Below are 18787 nucleotides of genomic sequence, written 5' to 3' on the forward strand. Positions count from 1 at the left end.
TTACAAGCAAGATTTCTAGTTGTACTTTTGCTAAATCTTTACTGCTCATTCAAAGGTTTTCTGGTTGTAAGATTGTTGTTGTTCAGTCACTCAGTCATGTCCGACTCCTTGCGTCCCATGGACTGCAGCACACCAGGTTTGTAAGATAATTGTACTATAATATTGAGTATGACCTTTTCTTTGCAGAGGGATTTATAGTTTGAAAAACACATTCATACCCATTATCTTGTTTGATCCTCATACCATTCATTCATTCATTCAACAAATATTTATTGAGTATCTATACTGTGTGAGGCATCAAAGATACAATGGTGAAAGAGATGGTTTTAAATTTTATCTATTTGCTGATGTTGCCCAAATTTATATCTTCAGCCTCTATATCTTCCCTTGAACTTCTGAGTCAGTTCAGTTCACTCCAGTCGCTCAGTTGTGTTCAACTCTTTGCTACCCCATGAGCTGCAGCATGCCAGGCCTCCCTGTCCAACACCAACTCCCGGAGCGCACCCAAACTCATGTCCGTTGAGTCGGTGATGCCATCCAACCATCTCATCCTCTGTCATCCCCTTCTCCTCCTGCCCTCAATCTTTCCCAGCATCAGGGTCTTTTCAAATGAGTCAGCTCTTTGCATCAGGTGGCCAAAATATTGGAGTTTCAGCTTCAACATCAGACTGTCCAATGAACACCCAGGACTGATCTCCTTTAGGATGGAGTCAGTATATCTAACTTATTCAACATTTCCACTTGGATTTCTAATAGGTATCTCAGAGTTTATTAGTTTATTAGTTTAAAAGCAAACTCCTCATCCTGCCTCCCTCCTCCTCTTGTTAACCTTCTCTTCAAGTAAGCTCCTCATCTCTATTCTAGTTTTTCAGGTCAAAACCTGAGAGACATTCTTGATTTCTCTCTCTTCTCCTCCATCCCCACCCACATTTAATCTGTCAGGAAATCCTGTGGCCTCTACCTTAAAATATATATCTGGAACTGAAGCCAGTCTCACTACCACCATTGGTACTATCCTTTCAAAGCACCTTTATTTCTTCTCTGGATCATTGTTTTAACCTCTACAGGTCACATTGCTTCCAGTCAATTCAAAAATTCAATTCAAAGCAAAAATTCAATCTGTTCTCCATGCAAGTGCATAGTGAGACTCAAAAACCAAAATGTCACTCCTTTAGCCCAAAACAGCCCATGTTTCCATCTCACTTAAAATCAAAAGTCTTTACCATGAACTGTATGTTCTTCCATGAGCTGGGCTTCCTTTACATCCTCTTCCACCGGGCCCCTCACTTACTGTTCCAGGCACACAGCCCTTGTTATTCTTGGAACCAAGTAGAGGGGGGGAACGGCTTTGCTCTAAGAACTCCCACTTTCTGAAATACACCACATATCTGCAGGTCTTGCTCACTTACTTCTTCCAGATCTCCTTTAAAATGTGATCTACTCAGAGAGACCCTCCCTGATGACCCTTTATAAGTTACACCATCCCAACTATACATTTCATTCTTTCACCCTACTTTGCCTCTGCGCTCAGTCGCTCAGTCATGTCCAACTCTCTGTGACCTGATGGAGCCCACCAGGCTCCTCTGTCCATGGAATTTTCCAGGCAAGAATACTGAAGTAAGTTGCCATTTCCTTCTTCAGGGGAATCTTTCTGACCCAGGGATGGAACCCACATCTCCTGTGTCTCCTGCATTGGCAGGCAGATTCTTACCACTGAGCCACCTGGAAAGCCCTTACCTTTCTTTATCCTTCTTCAAAGCCTCTGTTACCACTGGACGCATTATATATTCTTTGCTCATTTGTCAAGACTCTGACTTTCTATCAGAAAATAGGCTCTTTAATCCCCTACTTGACTGATGCATCCCCATCGCCATGAATGGTGTCTGGCAACCAGAAGCCACTTAGCAATACTTGTTGAATGAATCATCAAAGACAAATGGCCTTACTCTCAGAGTGCTTATATTCTAATTGAAGGAGACACTCAACAAATAAAAAAGCAGTTTGGGGAAGGAATTGAAACTGGGTAATGTGACAGAAAGTGGTTATGTGATTGGAGGGAGACACTTTGGATAGGATAGCTCCCTGTGAGGGTAACATTTAAACCAGGGCCGTGATAACAGTAAGAAATCAGCCTTGAAGCAGAATTGTTATTTTTTTACTTTATAAATCAGGAAACCGATGCTGAGACTGTGTGCCTTTTCGCATCTGTTGAATAGTAGAGTGAATTCATAATCCCAAACTTAGACTGTAACTGGTTGTCCTTCTTAGTAAATTTCAAAGCCTTTCACAACTAAAATGGCTAAAATGCGATACTGAAAAAGAAAAACAAACACAACACACACACAGTCCACCTCTCTGCTAGGACAAGAATCCCCACTCAGGCTAGGCGGATTGGTAGCTGGCCACATAGAAAGCATACCTTTTTTTCTGTTTTATTTTATAGTCAACCTTTGCATTTAAGACTAGTGAGCATGCAGCTCAGCTCTGAAAAAAGGGGAAAAAGTCCCTGATTGTTCTGAGATAGCTACTTCTCAAAAGTCATTTTTCTTAATTCCACGAACTAGTCCCAGAGGAGTGCCTCCCCTGGCTGTACAGTACTGAGCTTGTCTTCATGTTTCTGGAACACTCCAGGATTTTTTTTTTTAATGGTGAAGTCATGCTGGGTGTTTTCAAGTCTTCAGAGCTCTCTCAGGCTTTTTCTCAAAGCACAGAGACCCAGGGCAAGGCCGAATCCGCTTGGTTTAGTTCCTGCTTCCTGCAGCAGATGGTGATCCTGCCTCTGAGACGCTGAGGCTCCCTTTTGCTTTGCTAATAGCCCTTGAGCCTTTGGGAAAGCTTGATTAATAACATCTTTGGAAAAAAGTAAAAGAAAAACCTACTGAGATGACCCTTCTGGCAATAGCTTGAGGCCTACCTTGGAATGTACCCAATAGCACAAAACTTTGAAGAGCAGAAGAAAAATTCAAACATTTGCTAACTCCAGCGCTTAGTAATTCACCACCTCACTATCACATGTTTTCTTTCTCTAGCTTTCGTTTTTATATACATAGCTTAACTAATTTCTAGGCTTGTTTCCAATGATGTGATGTAAAAGGGGAGTTGGGAGGGAATAAGGAAAAGAATGCACAATTCCTCAAGTGAGAAATGAACTTCAGCATGAACACAGGAAAATGAATGCTCTTTTGCCTTTTTAAAAAAATTCTGTAATTCTGTTGTTGTTGTTTAAAAAATAAGAAAGATTAACTGTTGGTTGATGCTAATAAGGCTAGTTTAGGTGTTACTGAAGAAGAAAAGAGAGGAATAGGGGCTCTGCCAGTGAGGAATAGAAATTGACATGTTAGAGGAGAGGAACAGGAAATGGGTAAGAACAGTCAGCTGATAATGTCCCCACGCACAAAAGAAAGAAGGGGAGTGGTGGGAGCACACTTAGCATCTCCAAGTCTGATGCTGGTGGGAAAGGAAAGTGTAACAGAGGAGTGGAACTCACACTGATTTGAGATGTATAGAGATGTGTGTGTGTATGTGTGTGTGTGTGTGTGTGTTTATGGGGGAGGGACGCCATATGAAACTGCAAAGATGGGGGAGGGACGCCATATGAAACTGCAAAGCTAATGTGTGAAACTTGAATTGGTTTTTCTGATGGGGGTGGGAGACTGCAGGTGGGTCTTTTGGCATACTGGAAATAATGGTGCTATGTATGCTTGATGGAAATAATTGACTGAAAGCACATGATTGCTACATGCAATTAGAACTTGGAATAAAACATGATTGCTGTTTTCATGTTTGCATATGAAGGATTATATTATAATTAAATGGAATAGTAACAAGAGGTATGTGTAAATTATCTTCCTGGCTTGTGTGAAAGAAATAAGGACAAGTGGACCTGAAGCAGTGGGGGAAGCCCTCTCTATGGGCTGTTTGTTCCAGAAAATGCTAGTTCCTCAATAGGAAGCTAAAGCTATTAGGGAGTTAGCTACTCAAGTAAGGGAACTGCCAGGATCCTGGCTTAGAATCATCAAAGGACTAAGCTTTTATATTTTAGGGAGAAGCATGAGCTCCTATGATTAGGTTGAGATAATTTTTAGAAGAGGATTATCCTGTCAGTGCCAGACTGTGCCTCATCTAAAGCAGGTTTCCCTGTGAAAGCTCTGTTCCTGGTAGCATATAGACTTGATCAGGAAAACACTGTTCACTTATATCCCTACTGGACTTTTCTTGTCTTGCTATATTTATTTATTTATTTTTCCTGAAGCTAAGGAATGATTGGTTGACTATTCCTCGTTAGTAGTTAACTATTTATTATTCACCTAAGTAACTTGGTTCTTAGGACACAAGAATGAGAATTTGACACCCACAGTAGGTAGATTTATAGTTAATATTTGATGCATGATGTTATTATTAAACCAGATAAGTGATCAAGGAAAAAGAACATGATTTGGGGAACAGATATGTTGAGTTAGAGGTGCCAGTGGAAACATCCAAATTGCAGTGTCCCGGAGACAGTTGTATGCACATCTCTAGAGCTCAAGGCATAGGAATGGATTAGGATAGGCATTTAGAAATCATCAGCATATGTGGGTGTTGAAACCAAGGCATAGGAGTGAATGAAATAACCTAGAGTGAATGGAAGAGTGAGAAGCTGGTCAAGGATGAGTCGTTGGGACATACCAGTTTTTAGGGTGAGTGGAGGCACATGATCTTAAAAAAGCGAGAAGAAGGCGGGGATATAGTAGAAAAAGCAGGAGAGGCTAGTGTCAGGAAAAGGTAAACAAGAAGTTTCAAGAAGAGAGAGTGACAGTACTGCAGAGAAATCAACACAATAAGACTGAGAAGAAAAGACTGACATTCAAATGGATGAGATTTCAGAATGATAAACGAGATCAAAGAGCCAGATTCCATAGGTTAGTATCTAATTTCTTAAAATTACTCAAGCCAACATAAGTCTTCCCAACAAAATTAAGTTGGACCAGTCTATATATTTACTTTTCTCTCAACATCTGCTGTTTATTTTTCTAGCCCCTTCTTTTTGGCTACTCTTGCTGTTTTTCTGTTTGGAACCCCTGGTCCTGGATCTCAGCTTTCCCTGGGAGTAACTTACAATTGTCTAGTAAAGAGCTTCCAAGTAAGGACCTCTCTGGACCACTCTGCTTTCTGCCTCTTTGGGCAGAGGAGAAAATGACCCATCGACTAACAGGTGGTTGGGCAGTTTGTTTAGTGGGGCTGGAGAAGCCAGTCAGGACTAATGGATGGTGTGGTAAGAGCAGGTGTCCAAGAGAGTACAGTCTCTTAGCCCTCACTTCCTGAAAGGTGAAAGGATACTCGCAGGACAGGAAGGGACAAATGTGCCCAAGGTGCTGCCACCATGTGATGCTGGCCTGGTCAAGGAGGCTTCCTAATCTCCTTGTCCTTCTTGTGGGTTTGGAGTGGAGGAATGGATTCTGAGAAGCAGATTCAAAAACAGCAGATGGAACATGGCTATAAAATAACATATTAAGAATTACCTCAGAATTTATCCATCTGCTCTAACTTTATTCCCAGCCTAGGCGTCTCCTCTCCTTGAAAGGAGGATGCTTGTTCCAGGAATGCTGTTATGACTCTGAATGCCTCTGGGGCTCTTCATCCCCTTCGAGACCCCCTTCATCTCCTTTTGTATGAGTTTTCTACTGCTGCCAAATAAATGACCACAATTTCAGTGACCTAAAAGCAACACCCATCTGTTACTCACAGTTCTGAGGTTCTGTGGATTGGCTAAGTTCTTATCTGGAGGCTGTGGGAGAAGAATCAACTCCTAAGCCATTTGGACTGTTGGAGAATACAGCCCCAGCCCTGGCTGCCTGCTGAGGGCACTCTCAGGTTCTAGAGGCTGCACCCATTCCTCATCACGTGGCCCTTCCATTTCCACACGAGTGATGGTGTGTCCAGTTCTTACGCTGGCAACCTCTCTAATTTTCTCATCTGCCACCAGCAGAGAAAATTCTCTGTCTTTAAAGGCATCATATAATTAGACCTAGTTCACCAAGTGATCTCCACTTTAAGGCCAAACAATTAGCAACCCTAATTACATCTACAAAAGCCCTTTTGCCATGCAGTGTGACATAATCACAGGAGTGATATCCCATCATATTCACAGGGGAGGGAATCACACAAAGGTGAGAATCTTTAGGGGCCATTCTTATAATTCTGCCTACCACATTTACACTGTCTTCCATTCTTTTAAATGCCACCAGTAGTGCCAGAGTTTGAGTGGATCCACTCTTTTGGACACAGTCGAAAGTCATTTAGTGAATAAGATGAGGCATCAAGCTTTTAATTTAAAAATGGATTTGAATATAAAGTAATATGAGCGTTTTGCTTGCCTGACCCATAAAGAAGATCTGAAAGTAATTTCAACATGGAAGTTTTCTTATTTCACATTTGATTATGCTACTGAAAAGAGAATGCTTTTCATGGGAACTTATGTTAGAAAAAAAAGAAACATTTGAATGGAAGCACAAGTGCATAAGTATATGAAGCCCAAATTTCCTTCTCCAGTTTTAGATAGACTAGTCTCTGGAGCCCAACATTTATTCACCAGCAATGGAATTTGTGTCTTAATTTCCCTTTCCCTCCCCACCTGCAAGGGATACTGGGCCAGAGGAGTGAAATTCCTGTCTAGCTCAGCAGTTCTAAAGAGGAGCAAACCCTCCTGGGCACTGTTTGGAGAGATAGTCAGAGTCAGGCTTTTGCATTTCGGTGGAGTTTGGACAGACCATGCATCTACTGCAGGTGGGTGGTCTAAATAATCGGCAGACAGTTTAACTCCTTGGGGTCTTGGGTCCTGGAATACGCCTAACATTTCAAAATCAACTTGGTTCTGGAAGCAAAAAAATTCAGAATCAAAAATGATTTTGTTAAAACAAGGAGAAACAGCTGAAGCTGAGGTCCCAGAGAGAGATGTTTTTCCTCAGACTTCCTTTATTTGACTTTCTTCGGCCAAAAAAAAAAAAGTATTTAAATAAATAAATAACAAAGCCTATGTGTTGTAACTAGTATGAAAGAAACTGTCTTCCTGAGGCTGTTCCCTCCCTGCTCTCAGCTTTGTAACCTCTGTAGTGAGAAGGAAGAAGGGCAGAGGAGGAAAAGAAAGGAAAGCATCCACAGACCAAACCCATAGGATAAAGTAACAAAGACCAAATTAGGGGGGGAAAAAATCAGTGGACTTCAGGTTTAGTAGCACGTCATGACGTCAAATTCTATGATAAAAAGTAAGCAGGAAATATCTGTCAGAGATGAAACACACCTTAAAGAATGAGGTGATATAACCCCTATATTAATGACAGAATTTCTTAAATTGGCAAGGGTAGGACTTATAAGATGTGCATTACGTAGCAGAAAGGAAGATACAATGTCTGATTAAGAAGATGAATGCGCCTTCAGGAGACTGGCTGGGTATAATACGGAAATGTTCTTTAATCCCGACCCAGGAATCAAACTCTAATCTCCTACATTGCAGGCAGATTCTTTACTATCTGAGCCACCAGGGAAGCCCTTAAAAATTTATAAATTTGTCGTGTCTGACTCTTTGCAACCCCATGGACTGTAGTCTGGCAGGCTTCTCTGTCTATGGGATTTCCCAAGCAAGAATACCGGAGTGGGTTGCCATGCCCTCCTCCAGGGGATCTTCTCAACCCAGGGATGGAACCCACGTCTTCTGTGTTGTAGACAGATTCTTTACCTGCTGAGCCATGGTGGAAGCCCTATACATACGTGTGTGTGTGTGTGTGTGTGTGTGTGTATAGGCTTCCTCGGTGACTCAGTGGTAAAGAATCCACCTGCAATGCAGGAGACACAGGTTTGATCCTTGGATGGGAAGGTCCCCTGGAGAAGGAAATGGCAACTCACTCCAGTATTCTTGCCTGAGAAATCTCATGGACAGAAGAGCCTGGAGGGCTACAGTCCATGGAGTCAAAAGGGTCAGACACGACTTAGTGACTAAACTACCACATATATGTATATATATTTATTTTTTAGATTGTTCATTATTTGCATCTGACTGAGTGAAATTCCCTCTCCACCATCATGCACCTTATGTAAACTGATATTTTCTATTTTAATTCCGTCAATGAGCTGGCCCAAAAATATTTTGTCCAAACCTTCATGGAAACATACTAATTAAATAAAACATTTTATAAAAATTAATTAAGTATTAAACTTACTAAACTCTCTCTCTTGCCAATTCTTTCTTTTTTTTCCTGACCCAGAATAAAAACTTCCAAATTTAAGACATCATCTTCTTAGTAACAGAACTTCAAGCAGCTCAGTGGGAGGAAAATCTGATCTTGGGTGTCTTTGAAACATGAGAGTTAGAACTTAGTTTACCATTTATTTAAAAATTACTTTCAAAATCTTTATGACCTGAAGATTTAGCTATCAACAAGAAGTGAGGAATGAAAATAACTTAGTACAATGTGAAGACTGAAAATGTGGGCTTCCAAGCCAGACCCACTTACAAACCTGGCCCTGCCTCTTAATAGCTACATGTCCTGGGGCAATTATTAATACTTAATCATTTTGAGCCTGTTCCCTCACCTATAAATTGGGTATAATAATAATAAATAGTAAATATGGTGATATATAAAACTAGAACACAGATTCATGTTATTGTTTGGCAGCAACAAACACAATTCTGTAAAGCAATTATCCTTCAATCAAAAAACAAATGACAACAAAACAAAAAAAACTAGAATACAATAAATGCTCAAATATTAGCTACTAATATTGTTTTCCTTACTCTGAGGACTTTAAAAACAATTCTTTAAAGGTTGGGTTTTTAAAACTTCGGTGATTTATCAAAAAAAAAAAAATCCCATGAGAACTGGATCATTAAACTTTAGTAGATAAAACCTCTTTTGCATGACCCCATTAGACTCAACCCTGAACTTGAACCTTTGCCTCAAGGGTCTGGAAAGAATTTCATCCTCTATTGCTCTTCCATATATTTCTTTCACTTACTTCCTTTCTAATACACCACCCAACAGTTCGTCAACAGAGCATTGACAGCCATCTCTGTTTGTCTTGGCTGGATGATTTTCCTGAGTGCCATTAAAGGCATTAGCCTTCACCTGTCCTTACTGGGTTATTTGGTTTATAATGGCCTGGAATGCTCTTACACTTATCCTTTTGGAAGAGGTTAAGTTAGAACCCAGGCTTTGCCCATAAACGATTCTGTTAGTTACAATGTCTTGCCATGATATACAACCCTAGCAAACAAGAAATGACAAAATGGTACTAAATGCCTTTTTCTATGAGAAGGAAAATTCACTGCCCCATTTCAGGAAGGTGAAAGAAAAAGGACAACATTTTTGTATATGTTTTTACAGGTATACGTGCATGCTGTCACTCAGTTGTGTCTGACTTTTTGAGACCCCAGGAACTGCAGCCGGCCAGGCTCCTCTGTCCATGAAATTTTCCAGGCAAGAATACTGGAGTGGCTTGCCATGCCCCCCTCCAGGGGATTGTCCCAACCCAGGAATCGAACCTGTGCCTCTTGCATCTCCTGCATTGGCAGGCAGATTCTTTACCACTGAGCCACCTGGGAAGCACCTTTATATGCTTGTATAGGTTATTTCATGAAATACTAAGAAAGTGGAGTAGAGTTTTTTGGTGACTTGTTTGTTTTTATAGAAAAAGAGTTTTGTTGGGCACTCTCAAACAGGAATTGGCAAACTATGATCCATGGGCCAAAATGGCCCTCTGCCTGTTCTGTTTAAAAAAAAAAAAAAAAGTGATATTAACCGTGGTCAGGCTGGTTTGTTGTTTACACACTATCTGTGACTCCTTTTGTCATACAACAGCTGAGTTGAGTAGTTGAAACAGAGACCATGTGGTCCACAAAGCCTAAGATATTTGCTCTCTAGCCCCTTACAGAAGAAGTATGCCAACGTTGTGCATTTAAAACAGGACAACACTTCCACAAATCCTCTGTTGGTTTGCCTGGTATGTTTTGCACATCTGGTGTGGATAGAACAGCCATAGTGCAGTTTCTTGGGACAGCCTGTCTATTGTTATTTCCCTATTGTCCCCAGATATATACATGAGAAAATTTTAGACTGATTTGATAGTATGTTTTGTACTTTGGTTTAAAAAATTGCAGCCCCCACCCCAATGGTATAAATGCCAGGTATCCCAAGAAGCATGGAAAAGCAGAAATTGGCAGAGGCTACAATGATCACTGTGTTGAATCATTGTGATCACTTGTTGTCCTGAGGCTTCCTAGGTATTTTGAAAATGTCTGCTTATTGGAGTTTAGCTTTTCATGTTAGAACGTAGGTGAGGATTTTCATTTTCTTCAGCCAAAGAGAAAGCAAGGGAATTTATATCTGAGAATGTTTCTCCAGCCTTCCTCCTCCCCCACGCCTAAGGCTATAAAAACATGTTTACAAGAAGTATTTTTCTGGCAAACGAGATTCTTGACATATATAGGACCTAAAAATGTTATTGTCTTCTACAAGATAACTTGATAAGAGGGCACTTTAAGAGAGTGCTTTATATTTGTTCCCTAGCATTTTTCAGTGCTTGTGGGATTTATGGTGCTAGGTAAAGGAAAGTCTGTTAAACTAAACCAGATAGCCTAAGGACAGAAACAGAGATAATAGAAAGAAGGATATTGCTGTGAAAGGAAAGGTAAACTCTCTAAAAAGTCTGTATTGTTCCAGTGCGTCCAATAAATGAAAACACACAAACAATTTAAATAGAACATTAAAAACATGTTGCAGAAAAACAAATCTTGAGTATGCAAAAGCAACCTGAAGATGTGTAAAGATGAGGTATGGCTTGGATATTATTCTTTAACTGCACAGCTAAGTGCAAAGTTATTTCAGATTGCCCCAAACTAAAATGCCTGCCTCACTAACAAAGTAATTGTTTTTCTCACTCAAGTGCCCCACCTACTCTGTGGAATTCCCTTTGCTGCCATCAGGAGAAAAAGCTGGAACTACTTGGAGAACTTGTAGGCTATAAAATTAGAAATTTCTAAAACTTTGAAAACAAAAAATAACAGCTTGATTAAGGGAGTTGGTTTGGGTGTGTAATTTTAGGTTATGATCCTTATCCCATCCTGAAAAACATGGAATGCTAGGCCTAGGTTTAGGGAAGTGGTGCAGCCCAATTCTAAGATAAGAATGTAAAAAATGGTGTTCTGTGAAGGAAGGGAACCAAAATCCAGGTACATCCTCCAGCTGGATAAAGAGGGAGGAAGAATGTAGACCCAGGACCTTTCAGAGGTAAAAATGCAGACCAACAGTGAGCAGAGGTATGAAGTGGCAGGTGGAGTTTGGTAGAGTGTTTGGGGGTGGATGCTGCTGCTGCTAAGTCGCTTCAGTTGTGGCCGACTCTGTGCGAACCCATAGACGGCAGCCCACCAGGCTCCACCATCCCTGGGATTCTCCAGGCAAGAACACTGGAGTGGGTTGCCATTTCCTTCTCCAATGCACGAAAATGGAAAGTGAAAGTGAAATCGCTCAGTCGTGTCCGACTGGTAGCAACCCCATGGACTGCAGCCTACCAGGCTCCTCAGTCCTTGGGATTCTCCAGGCGAGAGTACCGGAGTGGGGTGCCATTGCCTTCTCCTTGGGGGTGGATGAGAGTGGGGAAAGTACATAGATGGACACTTCTGTTAACAAGTCTGTAGCCACACCCGGGAGAATCCCACACCTGCTCATATTGTACCAAGGTCTAGTCGACCATCAGAAACCACCACCACTTATGAATTTTAAAAGAAACCAAAAAACCAAAATCCAAACCAACCAAACAAAAAACCTTATCATGAAGAATTGGCTAAATATTGAGGAACTGAAAAGGTAAAAATAGAACACAAATTATCAGAAAGCTGGCAACTGATGCAAATAGCGACTATTTCTGAGTCTGGAGAAACTGAAGAAGGGGCCCCATAGGGCTGGAAGCTCAGATCTCAGAGGAGGGAGCTGTGTTAGTCTGCTCAGGCTGTTATGAAAAATTATCCATGACTTAGACACAATGTTCTGGAGGCAGGAGTTCAAGATCAAGGGGACAGCATGGTCAGTTTCTGACAAGAGCTCTCTATCTGGCTTGCAGTTAGCCACCTTCTTGCTGTGTGCTCACATGGCTTTTCCTGAGTGGGCACAAGTGCAGAGAGAAAGAGACTCAAATTAGGATCCCACCTTTATGACTGCGCTTCCCTTGTGGCTCAGCTGGTAAAGAATCCACCTGCAATGCGGGAGACTTGGGTTCAATCCCTGGGTTGGGAAGATCCCCTGGAGAAGGGAAAGGCTATCCACTCCAGTATTCTGGCCTGGAGAATTCCATGGACTCGTCCATGGGGTCACAAAGAGTCGGACATGACTGAGCGACTTTCACTTCACTTTATGACTGCGTTTAACTTTTGTTGTTGTTCAATCACTGAGTCATGTCTCACTCTGCAACCTGATGGATGGCAGCACACCAGGTTTCCCTGTCCTTCACTATCTCCTGCAGTTTGCTGAAACTCATGTCCATTGAGTCAGTGATGCCATATCCAAACATCTCATCCTCTGTCGTCCCCTTCTCCTCCTGCCTTCAGTCTTTCCCAGCATCAGGGTCTTTTCCAGTGAATCAGTTCTTCACATCAGGTGGCCAAAGTATTGGAGCTTCAGCATCAGTCCTTTCAATGAATATTCAGGGTTGATTTCCTTTTGGATTGACTGGGTTGATCTCCTTGCTGTCCAAAGGACTCTCAAGAGTCTTCTCCAACACCACAGTTCAAAAGCATCAATTCTTTAGTGCTCAGCCTTCTTTATGGTCCAACTCTCACATCCGTACATGACTACTGGGAAAAACCGTAGCATTGACTGTATGGACCTTTGTCAGTAAAGTGATGTCTCTGCTTTTTAATATGCTGTCCAGTTTTGTCATAGCATTTCTTCCAAGGGGCAAGTGTCTTTTAATTTCATGGCTGCAGTCACAGTCCGCAATGATTTTGGAACCCAAGAAAATACAATCTGTCACTTTCCATTTTTTCCCTATCCATTTGCCTTGAAGTGATGGAACCAGATGCCATGATCTTAGTTTTTGGAATGTTGAGTTTTAAGCTAGCTTTTTTTAACTCTCCTCTTTCACTCTCATCAAGAGGCTCTTTAGTTCCTCTTCACTTTCTGCTATTAGAGAGGTATCATCTGCGTGTTTGAGGTTGTTTATATTTCTCCTGGCAATCTTGATTTCAGCTTGTGATTCATCCATTTCTAACCCTGAGCTGAGATCAGTTACACTGAAAATTTGGGTGCCTTCTGGAAATTGTTACTAATTCTTATAACAAACCTACAAGGAAAGATATTGTTATCCCTGTCTTGCATATAAGGAAACCGATGCCTAGAAAAGCTGAGCATGTAGTTGAGGATCTACTGTGAGTAGGCTATGCTAGGGATTGAAAACAGTGAAGAGTATATTACTGTACACTTCACTGTACTGTACACTTCACTTCACTGTACTACTCTGGCACCAACTAGACTGTCATAACTCAATTAGAGATTACCTACACTTAGTGAGCTAATATGGGAAGCTAGCCACTATTTATAACACCACTTATATGATAGAAGAAATTTCGAATGACCAGTTGGGGACTGCCCATATTAATAGTGATAAAAATGTCACCCAAATATTTTCAATAGAATTTACAGTTGTTGACTAAGCAATGCAGCATGTTCAACTAAAAGTTTGGTGTCTGGATTAAGCAGAGATCTCTCCATTGCAAATATAACTGCTTAAAAAAAAAAAAAAGGTTGTTGCCACAGCTCAGATAAAACTGAATTTCTCTGTAATCCACGGGGTCAATGCACAGTGGCCTCCTGTGGGTTTCATTGTTGCTTCCACTTCTTGAACCTTAGCAGAGGCTTCTAAATAGATCAGAATTTTGAGCTCTCCACCCCAGATCTTTGGGACCTTGCCCATGGCCTTGGCAACTCCTTGGAAGGACCGCAGGCATTCAACCTGCAGGCACCTTCTACATCCCCTCTTGGCTCATGAGGAAACCTTGACTCTTATCCATGCCTTGTTCTGGCTTTGCAGAATTCAGAGGGAAGGTGTCTACTGGACCGGGCTCTCTCTGCCTAAATACTCAGATCTACCAGGTGCACTCAACCGTCACTCTCCCGAATTAGTGTGAGATGCATTGTGAGTTAGTGCCTTTAGCACTCAGGATGGGAAGTGGGGAGCCAAGCCCTTTAGCAGAGGTTTTTCCAACCTGACATCTTGGCTGGCCCCACACCCAGCAGGGCTTTCCACCCTGGCTGAGGGGTAGGAGTGGAGATGCAGATGAAGAGCAGACAGGAAAGCTTCTCACCAGCATCTAGATGCTCCTGATTTCTCCCTCCAGCTTCCCTGCTGCCCAGGAAGGGGATCTTATCTCCCTCCTGTAGGGTGAGAAATTGTTATCCCCTATCCTGCATGATTTCCTCCACGGCTCTGTGGTCTATTCTGGGCTCTGGCTCACTCTTCCACTCAGCCCTTTGGAAATCAAAACCAAACCCCCTCTCTCTTATACTCTTAGCTTTCACAAATAAAAAATGTTTGGTTTTATGCCTGGCACGACTTTTAAAAAAACCAGTAAGTCAGTGGAAGTCTTTGTCTCTGTTTCTGCCTTCCTCATGCAGCCATGAATGCCCTGGATCCAGGCCTTGGAGAGCTGAGAGGCAACACGGGTCCTTGTCAGAAAGGAAAACCTCTGCTTAAAATCTCTATATATTATCCCATTACATTAAAAAACAGAAACCAGCTTAAGCTAGGTTGAAGAGAAAAGAAAGGAGCTGATTGGTAGAAACCCCACTTGGTTTTCTCTTTGTACCTGGCTAGTCTCTCTTCTCAGCTCTTGCTGGTTCTTCCTATCTCCCTGGATATAATCACTAGGGAGCCCCAGAGCTCTTCTCTCTTCTATCTATGCTCCCTAGAGGATTTCTCTGAGACTCAAAATCATTCAAGTCCAACTATACACACACCACTCCTAAATTCATGTCTCTGACTGCAGCTCCATATTTATACAGCTAACTATCTACTTGGTATTATTTTTAAGGCTGTCTGAAAACACTATCCAGCTTAGCATGTCCAAAACCAAATGCCGGATTTCTCTAAAACTTCCCCTTTCCCCCCATTTCTGTTGCCCGTCCCTCCAGTTATCAGACAGGTGACTCCCAACTTACCCCTGTAGAGTTTGTTCACACTATATCCAGGGTGAGCATTCTAAAATGTGATTCCTTTCCCTTAACTACTGGGATCAAAGCTCTTTGTTTCCTATCTTGCTCAATGTAAAAGCCAAGGTCCCTGTCATTATACTTGAGCTTCCCAAGGTCTGACCTTAGCCACTGCTGTGACCTCTCCTCTGGCCCTTCTCTCCCTCACCTCTCTGCTTGAGAAACACAAATCCTGTTTCTCTCTCCTCCTTAGAGCCTGTGCATTTGCTGTCCCCTCTGGTGGTTCAGATGGTAAAGAATCTGCCTGCAATGCAGGAGACTTGGGTTTGATCCCTGGTTTGGAAAGATCCTCTGGAGAAGAAATGGCAACCTACTATTGTATCCTTACCTAGAAAATTTCATGAGCAGAGGAGTCTGGTGAACTACAGTTCATGATATCACAAAGAGTTGGACATAACATACACACTCACTCAGTACACTCAGGTGTCTGCTCAAACGTCATCTTGGAGAGATACCTTCCTTCTGTATTCTTTATAATATTCCTGTTTCTTCTCCCGAGAACACATCCCCTGTTTTCTTAATCCTGTTTTATTCTTTTCCATTTGTTATGCCACATTTTTACTCTTTGGTTGTTTATTGTCTGTCTTCTCATCTCCTATACAATGCTCACTTGAGTGCTAGCTTTATGAAAGTGAGGGCTTTGTTTTACAGTAATCTCATATTCTTAGCATAAGAACTTATCTGGTATTTATTAGCAACTCAACAAATATTTCCTGAAATAAATAAGAGAACATGCAAGAAAATTAGGATATATCCATTAGACATGGCTTCATGATAAATTAAACTAACTTAAAACATGACCATATTATTGCTGTGCACCTATGAGTCATATGGATGGATCTGCTGCTCTGGGCCAGGCTTGGCTGATCTTGGCTAGGTTGGCTTATGCGTTGTGATCAGATGGCAGGTCCAGCAGAGGCTGGCAGGACTGGAGTAGCTTCAATGCCTCACTCACATGTGATCGACTGCTTCTTCTCTGGGACTAAGATAATAAATGGGTAGTATGTCTCTTATTATTGTAAAGGCTACACTGAACTTGTTCTCATAGGAAGCAGAGAAGAGGAAAGAGAGACAGAAGGGAAACTTATACATCATTTTGACCACATCCCATGATTCAATGCAGGTCAGAAGGTCATCCCAGATTCATGAGATAGGGAACATATTCTACCACTGGAAGAACTAAAGATCACACTGGTCCAGAGAGGGGTGAGAACAGGGGCTATTTACACAAATATTTTGCTTTGTAGAGTATCTTACAGAATCCAAGAAAGAGTTTAACAACCAGGCCTAAGAAATTTTAACATTCAGCTGTGAATGTTAAGCACAGTCTTTCTAAATTTCTGACATGACAGGAACTGTGTTTCCAATTCCCAGATTCTGAATCTCACAGTTCAAATTCTAGATTCCCAGGGGAAATAATTGGCCTAGCTTGGGCCAAAAGTTCTTCTTGGCCCTTCCTTGTTCCAAGTCACACCGGCTAGAAGAGAGGATTACATTTAGGCCTTGTGGATCGAGGGGCAGTTCCCAAATAGGTGGAAATTATCACGGAAATTAAAGGAGAATTCCCAAAACAATCTATCACGACATCTAAATAAAAGTTTTTGAAATCCTTACCTTTTAAATGTATTGCCTTTAAAATGTTCAGGTTTCCATGTAATATGTGGAAGACATTTCTGTGAAGAGAGCCTTGCTAGGGGGAGTGTGGTAGCTATAACATAGTCTATAAGAGACGTTGAAAATATTTAAATAAATTGAATTACCAACTAACAAAAGATGGCTCTAGGCTAGTATAGCATAAAACTTATGGTATTATTCCATATTTCTCTTGCTTTTATTTGAATCTATGAATTTTATTTGGATCTACATCTTTCTCACGCTTAGTTAAATAGGTTTGTTGAAATTTTCTCCAGTATTGGACTTGGCTTACTGGGTTCTGAATTTATGAAGCAAAGAAATGAAGAAAACAATAATGAAAGGTATTAGGTGTCTTAGTTTTTTTATTGCTGCTGTAACAATTACCACAAATTTATTGTCTTAAGACATTTATTTTGGTATAACTCTAGAGGGCAGGAGTCCAAAATGGGTTTAACTGGGCCGAAATCAAGAAGTTGGCAGAATTGAGTTCCTACTTGAGACTCTAGGGGAAAATCCACTTCCTTGCCTTTGTCCAGCTTTTAAAACCATCTGCATCCCTTGGCTCATGGTCCTTTATTCAAATCACTCTAACTTCTGCTTCTGTTGTCATCACATTTCCTTCTCTGACTCTGACTCTCTTACTTCATTCTTTCGCTTATAAAGGACCCTTGTGATTCCACTGGGCCCAGTGAGATAATCCAAGATACTCTCCCCATTGGACGGTCTTTAATTTAATTAAATCTACGACATCCCTTAAACCACATAAGGTAACATTTCACAGGTCCTGGGGATTTGGACCTGGATGTCTTTAGGGGGCCATTATTCTTTCTACCACACTAAGTAAATATAAAACCAGACCAATCTATCCTTGAGTTATGTAGATTCTACATTTTTCCAAATGTAGAAAGCTCTTACTTATAAAGTCTTTATGGATCATCGGGGTCTTCAACAAGTCAGGGTTATACCTATGCATTTTTAATTGTCCCCTCAAACCCTCAGAAGTAGGAGTAACCTAGAATTTGTTAACTGGTTATTATTATATTATTGCAGAAATAGTACCATTTCCAAGTATGCGTTCATCATCTCGTAATTGTTGCTAAACCACTCAATTGCTATGTGGTTCATGAATTATTCCACAGCATTGGCAGGCAGAATTGCCACTGTTGTCAAATCTTTCAGACCCTCTTTCATTTTTGGCAGAGTACTTTTGCTTTAGCTTTCTTCATTCGTCACTGAGAATCATAATGCTTCATAAAATTTAAACCCTGCATCTGAATCTTCCCTAGAGACTGGCTCTACACAAATTCTTTACCAATGCCTATGGTCCTCTGCTTCTAGGTCATTATAGCACTCTGTGAGATCTCAGTAATCTTGCAGGCGGTTTGTCTGGCTTGAAAATATTCATTGCAATTTAATTCACATTAAACTGGCCTCCAGGTACTAATGTGGTACTTAGAGGAATCTTGCTAAACTACTTACTTTTCACAGAATACCTGCCTTCTATAGAGTCATGTGTTCCAAAGTATCTGAAAAAATTTATCCTCCCCTGAGGACTTTGTTCTGTCTTTTAAAATCCAGCTCGTCCTTTAACGGCCACCTAGAATTTCATTCTAGGAAACCTTCCTGTCAAATTCCCATTCTCGTGATTGGGGCACTTGGTGAGGTTCAAGTGCCAATGACTCTCACCCAGATTCCAATGTGGCGGTGATGGTAGGGTATTCGTGGCTGGTTTCACCATACCATCAGGCAATCCTCTGATGCAGCTGAGTGTCCTACAACTGAACTCCGTTCTGATACTCTCCTTGTGTGGAGAGCCTGGAGTGAGAGAGGGCATCAGATTCCACAGGTTAAGGGCTCAGTTCTACAAGACTACCCCCTCCTCCCACTTATTTTCTATTTTCCACCTTTTCACACATCTA

This window comes from Giraffa tippelskirchi, chromosome 7 (assembly GCF_054371585.1).
Source record: "Giraffa tippelskirchi isolate mGirTip1 chromosome 7, T2T-mGirTip1v1.2.pri, whole genome shotgun sequence".
NCBI lineage: Eukaryota > Metazoa > Chordata > Mammalia > Artiodactyla > Giraffidae > Giraffa > Giraffa tippelskirchi.